The sequence below is a fragment of the Pinus tabuliformis genome, chromosome 3_1 (assembly GCF_031772625.1).
Source record: "Pinus tabuliformis cultivar Carrire ecotype Pingquan chromosome 3_1, CPIR1, whole genome shotgun sequence".
In the NCBI taxonomy this organism is placed as follows: Eukaryota; Viridiplantae; Streptophyta; class Pinopsida; order Pinales; family Pinaceae; genus Pinus; species Pinus tabuliformis.
In genome coordinates, this window is record NC_142301.1 from 963,271,003 (window position 1) to 963,284,199 (window position 13,197).

A 13,197-nucleotide genomic window follows, 5' to 3' on the forward strand; every position below is an offset into this window, starting at 1 on the left:
TGGTTACATTTCTGTCCTTTGCAAGCTCCAAAGGGTTAGGTATTAGGCCAATCGATTAAAATAAGTTATGGGAACTACAAGATGGGGTTATAAGCCTATGGAAACACCACAACATTAGATGTTACGCCATTAGGATGCATACATAAAAGCAGACATGGATCACTTAGTTAGAAGCCCCCATGTTGTACCACAAGATTAGGTTGCAGACTGACAGGCTGCAGAAGACTAAACACCCCATAAGGTTGTGTTGCAGGTTAAAGGATGCATCACAGGGTTTGTGAAGATTGAAGAGAGTGGAAGAAAAAACAGATCAATAGGAAAATGAAGTGGAAGAGATCAAGAGGGAAGTTGAAGAATCAGAAGTTGAAAAAATATATGTAACATATGTAATTTGTAGTTGATATGTAATTGTAGTGTATTTATAAAAAATCTTTTGATAGTGAATATGTGAGAAACAATATGATTGTGTTACGTACTTGCCATCAATGAGATATTGAAATGCATATTTTCACTGATTCTCATTGTTCCATGTGATGTGTTTTACTTGGATAAAATGTTCATTGATTGTTCAATACAGATGTTGAAATTTGCTTTAACGAGCTAAGGATGGGTACACTGTCAATGGCAATCACTTTTGCATGAATGTGAAGAGTGTGAGTTGAAATACAATTGTATTTCTTGTCTTGCTTGAACGAAAGTGAACACAAACTGGGAAGCTATGACATTTATCCTCGTCCTTAAGGTAAGAAACTCAAATGATGACCTTCATGTTAGAGAAACAGGGCAGTGAAATATGGCACACCATGCCTAAACTCCATAGCCATTTTTTTTACTAATCAAATTAAAATATTTAGAGATATAATTTGGATAGGAGCACAATATCAACAATGCAAGGAGATACACAAAAAAAGCATAAGAAGGCAAGCTTGAAAGTAGATTGCTAGAATTGTATACATAGTTTGCACTAATTTGCATTACTATATCTAGGGTACAAAAGTGTGTGGAGTGTGATCAAAGTTGATAGCGTCTTACAATAAAATACAATGAAGTGGGCAACTGATCAATTTAAAATCCTACTAAAGTACATAAAAAGTACAATTTTAGTATATAGTTCACATGTTCATTAGGCCAAGTCTCATCACAATTCCAGTTTAACTTATTGCCCTGTTACTTTCTTGTTACCAGGCAGAAAACAGTAACCTAATATCAAAAGAAAATAGTTATTCCATTCATTATTACAATATACATTCAAGGGCCAACAAGAAGCTTGAGATTATCTGTTGTATATTCTAATGTGCAATCAAAAGTGACTTTCGTAGCCCTATCTTAAACTGTGGCAACCTACTGTGTAGATTTTGTACCCATGGTGTCGCATTCGATCAACTACTGAGTTTTTTAGATTTTTACACATTTAATTACATTTAGTAAATTACTATATTTAGTATATTCCACCTTCCTCTATACAAAAAATGCACTAGCACCCAAAGGCTTGTAAATGGGTGAGAAAATTACAACATGTATTTATCTAAATTCCATATAACAATTGTTGGGTTGAGATTCTTCCACTATAAAATTATTATTTTCAATGCCCATATGAGATATCAAGCCACCAAAATTTATAAATTTAGACACATTATGAATTGAAGAATGATAGGGTGATGGATAAAATTCGTTCCCTAAACTTTGTTTGTCACCAGCAAGAAGATGTAGTTTTTGTTGCCCAAAGTGTTGTTCTAACTGTTGTGCTTATTGTTGTTGAGCATGCTTCTCCAACTGGTGTCATACATACTATTTTAAGAGTTGATATTGATTTTGTCGAGCATGCTCTAACTGTAGGGCTTGTTGTTGTTGAGCAAGCTCTAACTGTTGGGCTTGTTGTTGTTGAGCTCATTGTTGTAACTATTGGAATTGTTGCTAGGAAAAGGGCGCTTAAACTTTAAGAAATGGCGCTTAAACTTTAAGAGGTATCATTGGGATGGCTAAGGAAAGATAACAAAACCTAAGGCTAGGGGAGATTGGTGATTGAAGGATATTTTACCTTTGGGTGTTCATTAATGGCTAAATCTATTCATTTCCTCTAAAATACTTTGGAAAAATATCTTGTGCAGAATTATATTGTTCTTGGTTCAATGACTGGATCCACTAGGAGCTAAAATGATTTTAGGGAGGTTCTAATCATTGGAAATATTTTTCATTAGTGTTCCCTCTTGCGAAGAAATTTCTAGCCTAGAGGGTTGTGAATGGTTCGAAAATAGATTGGGAAAAGATACTATTATGTGTTATAGTAAATACATACTTTTGTTAGATAACCTGATTTGTCACCTACATGAATCCAATTATTTCATGTTAAATCAAATCAACAAACTAAAGTGAAAAAAAAAAGTAGCATGGTATGTGCACTACCATATAAAATTACCATTTTAGAGAAGGAGATATTTCAGAGCCATGACCATTAGTCTTCACTAGGGTGCACTGCCCAAGCTAGGGCTAGCACACATTTCTAGTTCATCAATGTGATTTAAGTTTGCAGCTTGGTAGTTTTTGTGTGGAAATGTTATTTTGTATGTTGTTTTGCAAAATTTGCATGTGAACTGGGACAACTTTCCATTGGAAATTAGCTACTACGTATTGAAACATGCATCCTATATTTCATTTGAATGGTTGCAAAGACCAGCAACGTGGAAATTCCCTATTGATTCTAGGAGTAGATTCTTAGGTTGAAAGCTACATGGGAAAATTTCTAACATTCGACTGGAAGCTAGTTGGTGTTGTTTGGAGATCTGCCCTAGGTCTTTTGAGGCTTGAGATTCTCTACTCATGGTCATTTCACTCTTGTTCATAGTGCTAACAATCAAATCCATTCACAGTTGCAGAGCATTGATGATGGCACTATTCCACATAGAAAATAGGGTAGAAATGAGGGACAAAGTTCTGCCAAAGTTCCTCTCCAAAGCCAAAATTTTTGAGCTCACGAGTTTTTGGAAGGCCCTTTAGGAAGATTCCTATTGGACATATAACTAAAAATAACTACTGGACAAGCATGGATGTGATGAAAAAGAGAATTTGATTGCATCTAATCAATCTTTGATAGCAGAAGATGAAGCCAAAAAGGAGGGAATTAATGGTGTCTCAGCTGGAGATCTCACTTTCATGGCTCAAAAATCTCTTTGATTTCAACCTGAATGAAGTCGTTGCCAAAGTCTTGTTAAAAATAATAGCAAGAAAGTGTTTCTTGATTTTTGCCTTTATAAAAGGAACCCCAATGAGTTTCTTCTTGTGCATGCATGCTCTAGTTCCTAGAAATTAGGCGATTTCCTATAAATCCGAACGAGTTCCTAAGCCACAAGCAAAAAAAATGCCCTCTTCAAGTGTTATTGACCTCTTTATCCAGTGAATAATTAGAAAAATTCCAAAATTTTGGCTTATTTCTATATTTGGAACTATTATCTTACATGTATTCTAACATTATAAATTATGGTTTAAATTTGAATCATGTTAGTCTTTACTGAAAGCAATTTACAAGAAGGAAAAATTATGAAATACTTACAGTTTCTTTGGTTGGTATGTTTCCATCGTGTGATTTTTGCCTAGTTGTTGAAGGTGGGAACATGCCCTCTGCTCCAGGTTTGTTCCCAAATATTTAGCATCAGATACCCTCATCTTCCTTGTTAGACTATTTTTCATGGCTAGGATTTGCAGCTCTAACAACATGCGCGCCCTCAAGATAAGATGTGTAACTAGTATCTTGTTTAGTATTCCAATTCCCGAAGTTTGGAACATGTGTTGGCCACTGTTGTAAACAAATACAAGAAAAACACCCTAAAAATTTCAATCTATGAAAACACATACAAGAAACCATCCATAGATATCAAAGTTTACAAAAGAGAGGGGGCTCTAAAATCCCTTGCCTTCACATTTTAGGGTCCCATTGTTATTTGTTTGTTGTAATCCTTCATGTTCCATGATGCAGTTATTTTATCTATGAAGTATATCCGCAACATTTCTCAACAAAAAAAAAAGATAGGAAGACCTTCTATGTGACAAAAGAATACGTCAAACTATATCAATGGGACTAGGGGGACAACATTTGACAATAGCAATAAGGAGTGCCTAGAGAATCTATCAACTAGTTCTACAATATAAGAAAAATGAAAGAAGAGTAGATAATAAAATAGAAAACAAAGGGAACCAAAAAGAGTATCCCTAGAAAGTGGAATTGATAATAGATAATACTTGAGAGAGAAAATCCTCCAAGTCATGACTAGTGTCAGGCGGAAAGAGTCGATAGTGCGGACACAACCAACCTCCCTAGGAGCCTAAGACTCTCTAGTGACAAACAAGACAAATAAGAGCGATCCTTCTCTAAACATGCATTTACTATATAAGAAATCAAGTGTTTAGATCCTACCTGTAGTCCAACGCTGTTGTAGCAGTCCAGCCTCGCTGATCCGGATGAGCTCCTCCTTCACTTTGAAACTTGCATTCACCAACAATCAAACGATTAAATAGCACCTGAATATCACATAAAATAAAACATATTTAACATATAGACCAAGGAGTATATGAAACAACTCATAAATAACAAGTTATTGAGAAGAATGGACTCATTTGCATTAATAGGAAACAAAAGGAACAATTACAACCTGAGCCTTGGTGTTGTGCAAGTCCCTCCCAGGGTCCATCAAGAGTTCTCCTTTACTTTGACAAAGCTCACCCACTTCCAAATAGAACAAGCAAAGATGACAATCTCTCCTCACAAGCTTCTAAATGGGAGTCCTAATTCCTGCAGCATCTACCCTTAGAAATGTTTAGCTTTCAACCTCCCCTCCTTCTGGCCCAATGCCTGTATTTATAGTGCTCAAGAGGAAGTTAATCAGGTCCACCATCAATGGGATAATCCCCTCTTTGGATGGGATAGCTCCTCTCTTGATGGGATAAGTTCCTCTTTGGTAGGGATACATGAACCATCTGGAGGCGCTCAATACACATCGAACAACCTTCTAGAATGCTCTAGAAATGACCACAAGTAACTTTTTAAAGATGAAACTTGCGCATTTTGACCTTTACAAGGGTACGCACCTGTCCTTTACATACAAAGCGTACAAGTACACAACTTTTGTGAACATTAGGTGCGTATACGCAGGTAAGGCCGAGAGAATCTGCGTACCCAGAGATAAACACATTTACAAAGACTTTCTCTCTTTTTGGAGTTTGACATGGAGAGCAGAGGCATAAGACTTGCCCAGGAGGTTAGCATAGTTGTTGATAGAGCCATACTAACTGTACATAGCCATGGTGACATTTTTTAGTGTAACAGATTGCCCCCTAAAGTGCGAAGCCTGTAGTAGATTAGGGTTTTGTATTATCTAGGAAGGGTGAAGCGCTTTATCATTTCAAGGATTATCTCGTGGAGAGCCTGGTCAGAACCTGCAATTTTCAACACAAAATACATTATAAGATTATATCATCACTGAGGTAGGCATTCCCATACTCAGATCAAAAACTTTAACTAACAGACTAACTACTGCTCTGATACAGGAATGATTTTGCAGTACATCATAATCATAGACTTGTGTAGACACAGTATGGACGCAACCATCTATTTATAATTGGTCTACTATATAATGAATACAAAACTCCTCGCAGCCTGGATGGTGGGAACTAGATCCAGGGTCTTCATTTCTACTTCCCGAATTGGTACGATTCTAGCCATGCGAATAAATGAGTTGATGTCGAACATGGTAGAAACCACTTGATTACCAGTCGATGATGTAAACTGTTAACAAGTGTGAGAGAGACCACCAGTAATGTCAATGGTTCTCAAAGTACCCAGTACAATCCATGAGATGTGAATGAATGAGTTGATGTCGAACATTTCACGGAATCCTTCGATCGAAAGTCAATGATGTAAACTGACGTCAAAGGCGAGAAACTGCCATTGATGCATGCAGACTTCAAGGTACTGACGATTTCTAAGTCATCTCTCTAGATAATGTGCTGATGTCGATAGAAAGCGACCCGTTGCAGGCAAGCCCACAACACGAAATCACAATTCAAGTTGAAGAAAATGTTGCTGTAAGGACTGACTCAGTGATGGTCAAAATGGATGACAAGGTATTTTGCAGATGAAAGTTTTGTTTGCAGACCTCTTGAACACATAACGACACAACAGATGGCTTGGTAATGAATGACTCAAAGTTAATCCCCGGAACCCGGTTAAAGACTTTCAATGTGGTTTGATCAACTGTGAGGCAAAGGATTTCCCAACCCAGGTGAATGAAAAGTGTCGCGTTCAAGAGTGGTAATAAGGTTTCTTTTGAGACAAAGGATAACAAATAGGCTCATTCTTCTCTCTTTTCCCCCACCATTTCTGGCAAGTACCTCTTTATTTTTAACAAGCTTGAGGAGGATAACATATGCTTGATTATAAGCTCATCCTTCGGATGAGTCCAACCTAGTTTTGATTCGAACCCTAGGAAGGAGTGGTTCGTTCCTGTTTGTAATTGAACAGGTCCTTTACTGTGAAATTTTAACGAGCCTAGTATAGGAGAAACTCGGCGTTTTTCAATTTTAGAGAGTCTGAAAAACTTAAGAAGACTCCAGGTTGAACTTTTTCGTAAATTTGTGTCCCCAAGCCCGAAAAAGTATAAAATAATACCTGGGGGAACCGCTTGATCTTGCGACCAAGGAGTACTTTCATGATTAGTGCCACTGACCTGAAAAGTAAAAAGCGATCAAGGACACGTCGTTTTATTTCCAATATCGAGTTTGAAACGACAAAAACCCGGCAATCTTTTCCTGTTTTTACGGTCAGAAAAGGGCTATAAGGGGACCGTCTTTTAATTCCGTTTTAAAGAGTGTAAAAGAGACGCTCGGCAATCTTTTCATGTTTTAGGAGTCAGAAAAGGGCTTAAAAGATGACTCTGAGGTTTCACTTTTTCGTAAGTTTTGACGAGTTCGAAAAAATGATAAAAATGTACTCATGGTTTTCACTTTTTCGTAAGTTTTAATGAGTTTGAAAAAATGATAAAAATGTACTCACATGGCCGACTTTCAATTTAATTTACGAGCAGGAAAAGACGGAAAGAACTCGGCATTTTCATTTGTTTTACGAGAATGAAAGATAGCAAAATAATCTCGGGATTTTCATGAGTTTAACGAGTCTTGAAAATAACTGAAATTGACTCGAGATAGGTTTCATTTTTACAAAAGCTTGAAACAGAGAAAAACTATGCTTCAAAGTAGTTTCATTTTTACACAAGCTTGAAACAGAGATAAAACTGTGCTTGATGCCCCCTAAGCATAATTGCTAGAGCGCATGCCCCCCAGCTTCATTTCATTCAACTAAGTACAAGCTGGATGGAATGAAGGTTCATGTACGAGATCATTTGAAAGACCTGACCTAAAATTACGTAAAAAACTGAAATAACTAACCTAAATATACAACTTAACATTTATGAGATCTAGTCAAATTCTCAACTCAATTAGAGGAGGATTTGTTTCATTTTTTAACGAGCTTGACACAGGAAAAGAACTATGCTCGGATTCGGTTTCATGTTTACGCAAGCTTGAAACGAAAAACTATGCTTGTTATAAGTTCGCATGCCCCCCAAGCTTCATTGCATTCAATGAGGTGGATGGAATGAAGCTTTACTTTCAAAATCTTGGAAAGACTCGTGGGAGTTGTTTCATTTTTTAGTGAGGTTGACACAGGAAAAGAACTATCCTCAAAACCCTTGTTTCATTTTTTAAACGAGCTTGGCACAAGATAAGGAACTATGCTCGTAACTACTCTACAATCTACCTAACAAAAAACTCTACTCTAAAAACCTTGATTCATTTTTTAACGAGCTTGACACAAGACAGGGAACTATGCTCTAAAATCCTTGTTTCATTTTTTAATGAGCTTGACACAAGACAAGGAACTATGCTCATGACTACTCTCTACAATCTACCTACTTAACCTACCCTTGTTTCATTTTTTAAAGAGCTTGACACAAGACAAGGAACGATGCTCAAGACTCCTTGTTTCATTTTTAAACGAGCTTGACACAAGACAAGGAACTATGCTCCAGAAGTTCGCATGCCCCCAGTATAATGATGCAAAGCGAGGTACATGCCCCCCAGGCTTCATTGCATTCAACCAGATGGATGGAATGAAGGTTTACTTTCAATATTTAACTTGAAAAGGGAGTTGTTTCATTTTTTAAAGAGGTTGACACAAGAAAAGAACTATCCTCATACCTGATTCATTTTTAACGAGGTTGACTCAGTAACAGGAACTCTCCTCATACCTGACTCATTTTTTAACGAGGTTGACTCAGTAACAGGAACTATCCTCAAAATCCTACTTTCTACAATCTACCTACATATCCTAAAATCTACCTGATTCATTTTTTAATGAGGTTGACTCAGTAAAAGAACTATCCTCATGCTAGCCTGTTTCATTTTTTAACGAGGTTGATACAGGAAAAAACTATTTTCGTCCCTGATTCATTTTTTAACGAGGTTGACTCAGTAAAAAGAACTATCCTCTGACCAACTGATTCATTTTTTAACGAGGTCGACACAGTAAAAGGAACTTTCCTCGTACACACTGATTCATTTTTTAACGAGGTTGACACAGTAAAAGGAACTTTCCTCACACACACTGATTCATTTTTTTAACGAGGTTGACACAGTAAAAGGAACTTTCCTCACACACTGATTCATTTTTTAATGAGGTTGACACAGTAAAAGGAACTTTCCTCACACACACTGATTCGTTTTTTAATGAGGTTGACACAGTAAAAGGAACTTTCCTCACACACACTGATTCGTTTTTTAATGAGGTTGACACAGTAAAAGGAACTTTCCTCACACACACTGATTCATTTTTTAATGAGGTTGACACAGTAAAAGGAACTTTCCTCACATACACTGATTCATTTTTTAATGAGGTTGACACAGTAAAAGGAACTTTCCTCACACACACTGATTCATTTTTTAATGAGGTTGACACAGTAAAAGGAACTTTCCTCACACACACTGATTCATTTTTTAATGAGGTTGACACAGTAAAAGGAACTTTCCTCACACACACTGATTCATTTTTTAATGAGGTTGACACAGTAAAAGGAACTTTCCTCACACACACTGATTCATTTTTTAATGAGGTTGACACAGTAAAAGGAACTTTCCTCACACACACTGATTCATTTTTTAATGAGGTTGACACAGTAAAAGGAACTTTCCTCACACACACTGATCATGGCTTCCAACTGGAAGAAAGACATGTCAATGGACACACCTTGATCATGGCTTCCAAAAGGTCTTCATCAGAAGGAAGAATACTTCTCTGGAAGGAACACATGTCAAGGGACTCAAAAGGGATAAGAACATCATGTTCAAGTAATCCCATAGAGTTTTCCATGTCAATTACCGGATCTAAATCAAAGGAAGATGAGCACACAGAGAGAGGCTCACTTACATCGGTAACTGAAAACATGGGACCAGTTGCCACATAATTAACCCGTGGCAGGGTAGATACCACTTGAGAATCAGGAACATTTAGGGCTGTCATATTATTGGTAGTTGAAACAAGACTAGGGAACGAAAGCTGGTCTACAGTCACAATACTGCCATTGTGAGGGAAAGACATCACGCGAAAGAGTGTCGATACGACAGCTTTCATTGCATAAACATAGTCTCGCCCAAGGAGTAAATTGAAATCCAAGGGACCTCGAACTACCATAAGATCAATACAGACAGTTTTACCTTCCAAGGTAATAGAAAACTTAGGAAGGATCCCTAAAGGTTCACTAATGGTTCTGTTAAAAGCTTTCAGATTCTGTGTAATAGGCGCAAGCTGAGGGGAACCCAAAGCTTTCCAAACAGTTGAGGATAAAATACTAACAGAAGCACCTTCATCTACCTGAGTACGATGAATGTCCCTACCACTAGCCTTGACAATGATTTGGAAAGGGATGGAGGAAGGAAGACGAGGTTCTGTCAGTCTGTTCCAATCAAAGGAAAAAACCTCAGTACTTGGAGGGGGTTCTGTAGAAACAGGTGAAATGCCCCCCGGCATAGAAGAATCTGATGTAACAAGAAGAACCTGAGCGGTATGAAGTTCACTCTCTAAATGGAAAGTGGGATCGACCGAATGTGAAATTGAATCGACCACTTGATCAACTAACGAATCATCAACCTGAGTGACATGAGTTTCACTCTCCAATGGGAGAGTGTGATCGACTGTACTTGAATTTAGATCAATCACTCCGTCAGTTGACGGTAGGTTGGGAGAAAGTTTACGGTAACCAGTTGGAAATTCTTGCTGTGGAACAGTAAGGTTTTCCAACAATGTTGAGGCTTCATCCATTTGAGGGCAAATGTGAGTTTGATGACTCCCTTTGCATAACTTACAAGGAAACCTAACTTTACCCTTTTTCCCAAGAACCTGACTATCACTGGTTGATGGATCAATGGAAAGTTGATGAGATTTTTCTGACCATACTTCCAAGACCTTTGGAATACCAGGACAATTGATAAGGAAGTGGTCACCCTTACAAAGCCTGCAAGGGTATTTGGGTTTACGGTGCATGTTGGAGTTTTCCTCAACACAACTAACACTTACAGCCACGGTTGGTTGGTTGACTTCTTTCTTATCTTGCTTCTTCTTCTTCTTCTTCTTCCCTTTCTTCTTCTTCTTAGCCTCCTGGTTACTAGCATCAAGGCTTTTACCAGGCGAAGAGGAAGAAATGGAGGAAGAAAAATTAGGCGAAGAAGGTAAAGGGTCAACAGAAGGTTGGTGATGTTGAGATGGTGAACTCTGTTGAGGTGAAGCATTCGGTTGAGGTGGAACAATTGGAGTATTTTGGGCCAACGAAGTTGAAAATAACCATATCGGTAAACCTATTGTAAATCCAGGTAATGACAAAGTAGCCATATAAGGAGGACCAACATTTCCAAAGTAAGGAAAAGTACTAGGATCCTCGTTAGGAGGGGTTCCTAGGTTGATAAATTCCGGAACATTTGCCATTATATCCAACTTCAGTGAATTTTATTAACAATTTAAAACTAAAATTAACAATTCAAAATTCACACCTAACAATTAAAATTCACAATTCACACCTATGGTCTCTAAAAGTAAAAACAAACAAATTAACACGCGCTATCAAATCTAGGAGTCAAACCACACACAAACAGTAACCTTCCGGCCTGAAAACACTAGTTGGTGATGAAATCCAACATCGCAGAATTCAGTACAGAAGTGGTGGGTGGAACAGTTACCCCGGCAACCTGCTTAATGAATAGACTGGACCAAGTTCCTCCACTTTAACCGTCTCGAGTGAAGTGAACCCCCCAGAAAATCCAAGTGAGTCTAGCCGACGTCTGCTCCAGGTACAGTGGGATCTTCCCTCCACCGTCACCTTGGGTAGAACCCTAAAGATAATGGTCACTAAGGTCACCAACAGCAACAAATATACCTGGGGGAACAGTCTACGACCCGATAGCACGCAAGGGCAGAGTAACAAGCTCAATCCCCTTGCCGGCTCCTTGACAATAATCCAAGGTTTACCGACAAGTGACCCCAGGCTCCTCGACAATAATCCGAGGTTTACCGTTTGTAGTACGTGCGTATCTGGCGTCTTTCCCAATGAAGGAGGATTGATCCCCTCACTGGTTCGGACACGGTCTCGTGCTTCTCCTTTAAGAGGAGCTTTCCCAGAGCATAAATGTAACAGTTGGATTTATCCTACCACAAGATGAGCTACCTGTTTGGTTTTGCTGTCTTGGAGAGTTAATTACTCTCCTACCCCAAGACACTAGCCTAAGCTATGTTGGTGTATCAGAGCCCTAGAAATGTAAAAATTACTAGATGAATTTTAATTAAGCGTTGTGTTATTAAGGCTGTTATTACTCAAAGGGGTAAATGGAGATGAAACCAATGGTGTTATGACCCGACTCAACTGAATGCAATCGAATATGATAATGTAATCTTTTCAATTCGATGAATCCTAACTAAAGTAAGGAGAGAGTTTCCATTCACTTCCAACAATGCAAAAAATTGATCACTAAGAGAAAATATAACAAATTCTCTAATGCACTAATTTCATCAAGAAAAACTAATGCAAATCAATTCCAAACCATTTTTTTTATTTTTATTTTTTGTGTAAGAAAGCTGATCTAAATCTACGATTGATTTTTCAGAATGTAAACTATGCAATGGTAATCTAAGCACAATTCACTTGAAAAGTATGCAAATGTAATCTATGCACATTTTTCATTCATATTCTGAAAATGAGAATTCTAATTATGCAAATGTAATCTATGCAAAAGAATTCTCAAACACAAGACGATTCTAATGTAATCTAAGAATCAATCAAGTGCAAGTCGAGAAAATTGGGTGAGAGTTCCAAAGATCAAAAAATAAAAACACTCAAAGGCGATTAACACTCATACACAATTTAGCCTGAGAAAAACCTCCAAGTAATGACCAAAGGAAATCAAATTAATAATTTCTCAAAAAAGAGACTCAAAACACCCAATTGATAAAAGCTGAGAGCAAGAATGCCAATGAAACAAGCTTAGGTGAAGATTTATGGCAGATAACCAGTGGATCTGGGCAGTAAAAACTAAGAAAAAGCAAAACCTAAGAGGAAAAATGTAAAAAATGAAAATTTCTTGATTTTTAGCAGGGTACGCAGGCAACCTGTTAAGCCAGGTGCGGGCCCGCTCTGTGCACACAAAAACAGTGCGTACAAGTACGCACTGTGCAATACTCAGAGGGTGCGTACTACTGGAAAAACCAAGAAAAACTAAATCTAATTTAACCCTAAGCTAGCCCACCCAAATACAAAGTCACACAGCCAAAAACCAGAAAATAAATGACTTTTCTCAGATCAAAGTTTCATACAAAGGAAAAATCATTCACATCAATGGATTCCCCAGTGGAGTCACCATTTTGTCACGCGGAAAGAGTCGATAGTGCGGACACAACCAACCTCCCTAGGAGCCTAAGACTCTCTAGTGACAAACAAGACAAATAAGAGCGATCCTTCTCTAAACATGCATTTACTATATAAGAAATCAAGTGTTTAGATCCTACCTGTAGTCCAACGCTGTTGTAGCAGTCCAGCCTCGCTGATCCGGATGAGCTCCTCCTTCACTTTGAAACCTGCATTCACCAACAATCAAACGATTAAATAGCACCTG